General features: G+C 48.0%; 1 non-coding gene across 1 annotated transcript; it reads right to left on the reverse strand.

Moving 5' to 3' along the window:
- Window positions 1–2,008: 2,008 nt before the first annotated feature.
- Window positions 2,009–2,080, reverse strand: TRNAE-CUC (transfer RNA glutamic acid (anticodon CUC)). Its single transcript has one exon. It is a non-coding gene; the product is annotated as a tRNA-Glu (tRNA).
- Between the last annotated feature and the right edge of the window lie 921 nt (window positions 2,081–3,001).

The following is a 3,001-nucleotide window of genomic DNA, read 5'->3' on the forward strand; positions in this document are numbered from 1 at the left end:
AAGGAGGCCTATTCTGAAGTAAGCCCTGGTTGAAGAGTGGAAGGAGTCATAATTGGGAGACAACAGTGGCATTTTTGGATGTGGTCTTGATGTGCATAGCATTAAATACATCGTCTTAAGAATATGAATGTATGAATACACCAGCCATTGAGGAAAAAAAAAAGGGAACTATTTAATATCGTAAATAACCCTTGTTCTATCAGGGTTACTCTGATTTTTCTTGATAAATTTTACTCTGCCTTTCCCACTCTTCATGGGGCCCTTTTTTGATCAGTTTGAATTCTTATTAGCATTTTTTAATAAAGTATCATGTCATGAAGTTATAGACTCGAGGGGATAAATTCAGGTAAAACAGCAGGTAAAGCAATACCGGAGGTGTCATGGGAATTTTCAGGCACTTCGTAAAGAGAAAGCAGCATTTCTCCATGTCAGTAGAGGAGTTGTATTATATTTTGGACAAGCCCTGAGATCTCATGAAACCTATTGAATTCTGTTTTCCTTGAATGCTCGTATTTATAAAATTGGCCCAGTGTGATCAGATCCCTGCTTAGAAGCAATAGTTTAAAGGACAATAATGGAACGGAGGGGACAGGAAAGATCAAGAGAAGGAAAGGGGAGGATATGCCTTCTTCAAGATGGACCTAATGGGAATAAATAACAGAAAAATCACAGAATAATTAAGGTTGGAAGAGACCTTTGGAGATCATCTAGTCCAACCCCCCTGCAACAACAGGGTCACCTAGAGCACTAGGCACAAGATCAAGTCCAGATGTGTTCTGAGTATCTCCAGAGAATGAGACTCCACTGCTTCTCTAGGCAACTAATTCCAGTGCTCTGTCACTCTTATAGTGAAGATTTTCCTCAAACTCAGCTGGAATTTCCTGTTCTTCTGTTTGTGCCCATTGCCTCTTCACTTACTGCTGGCCACCATGAAAGGTTCCTGATCCCCTCTTGACACTCTCCTTTAAGAGATTTGTAATATACTGACAAGCCCACCGACTCTTGTCTTCTCTTTTCCAGGCTAAACGGGCCCAGCTCACTCAGCCTCTCCTCGTAGCAGAGATGCTCCAATCCCCTTGGCTGGACTCTCTTCAGTAGCTCCATCTCTGTCTTGTACTGGGGAATGCAGCACTGGACACAGTACTCCAGATGTGGCCTCGGCAGGACTGAGTAGAGGGGGAGGATTGCTTCCCTTTACCACCTGGCAACTCTCTTCCTAATGCTCCCCTGGATACCATTTGGACTTCTTTGCCATTAGGGCACCCTGCTGGCTTATGGCTAACTTGTTGTCCACCCACGTCCTCCTCTGAAAAGCTGTGCTCCAGCAGGTCAATCCCTAGTCCGTACTGGTGTCTGAGGTTATTCCTTCCCACGTGCAGGACTCTGCACTTGCCTTTGTTGAACTTCATGAGGTTCATCTCTGCTCAACTCTCCAGCCTATCCAGGACCCTCTAACTGGTAGCACAACCTTCTGGGATATCAGCCGCTCCTCCCAGTTCTGCATCACCCAGCAGACCTGCTAAGGGTGTACGCTGTCCCTTCACCCAGGTCGCTGATGAATAATGAACAGGATTAGACCCAGTACTACCCTCAGGGGACACTGAGGGTAGCTACAGGACTTCACCTAGACTCTTCACCTCTTCATCACTGATCATAACCCTCTGTACTCTGCCATTTAGCTACTTTTCAATCCACCTCACTGTCCACCCATCTAGCCCATACTTCCTATGAGGAAGTCATGGGAGACAGTGTCAAAAGCCTCACTGAAATCAGACAGCATCCACTGCTTCCCCCTCATCTACCAAGCCTGTCATCCATCATAGGTTGGTTAAGCATGATTTCCTCTTGGGGAATCCATGCTGACTATTCCTGATCACCTCCTTGTCCTCTGCAAGGGAGACTAAAACTGACCTTTAGTTGCCTGGGTCCCTCCTCCTTGCCTGTTTGAAGGCTGGAGTGACACCGGTCTTCCTCCAGTCCTCAGGCACCTCTCCTGCTCAAAAACCTTTTCCCTGACCGGGAATCGAACCCGGGCTGCGGCGGTGAGAGCGCCGAATCCTAACCACTAGACCATCAGGGAGGTCCTAAGCCCTGATTTGGGCGCTTTGTCAATAACAGACTCATTTCATAGACTCATAGAATCATAATGATTGGAAAAGACCTTCGAGATCATCAAGTCCAACCGTAGCCCTTCGACAGCATGCCTGTTAAATCATGTCCCTGAGTGCCTCATATACGTGTTTCTTGGACACTGTTAGGAACAGTGATTCCACCACTTCCCTGGGCAGCCTGTTCCAATGCTTCATCACTCTTTCCATGTAGAAATGTTTCCTAGCATCTAACCTGCCCCTCCCCTGGTGCAACTTGAGGCCACTTCCTCTGGTCCTATTTTTGGTAGTTATTTTGGAGAAGAGATCGACCTCCGCCTCACTACAATCTCCGTTCAGGTAGTTGTAGAGAGTGATAAGGTCGCCTCTGAGCTGCCTATTCTCCAGACTAAATTACCCCAGCTCCCTCAGCCGACCCTAATAAGGTCTGTGCGCCAACCCCTTCAGCACTTCATTGCCCTTCTTTGGACATGCTCCAGCACTTCCATGTCTTCTAGTGACGGGCCCAAAACTGAACACAGTATTCCAGGTGCGGCCTCACCAGCGCTGAGTACAGGGCGGAAATCACTTCCCTGGTCCTGCTGGCTACATTGTTCCTGATACCACCCAGGAGGCCATTGGCCTTCTTGGCCACCTGGGCTCAGCCGACTGTCAACCAACATCCCCAGATCCTTTTCTGCCATACAGCTCTCTAGCCACCCTGCCCGAAGCCTGTAGGGCTGCACGGGGTTGTTGTGATGAAAGTGCAGGACCTGGCACTTGGCTTTGTCGAACCTCATATAGTTGGTCTCAGCCCGTTAATACAGCCTGTCCTGATCCTTCTGCAGAGCCTTATCCTCGCACAGATCAACTCTCTTTCTCCCATCTGCAAATTTGCTGAGGGTGCACTCAAT

Source organism: Tinamus guttatus, unplaced genomic scaffold (genome assembly GCF_059628265.1).
Source record: "Tinamus guttatus ecotype Peru unplaced genomic scaffold, ASM5962826v1 Tinamus_guttatus_pri_ptg000215l, whole genome shotgun sequence".
Lineage (NCBI taxonomy): Eukaryota > Metazoa > Chordata > Aves > Tinamiformes > Tinamidae > Tinamus > Tinamus guttatus.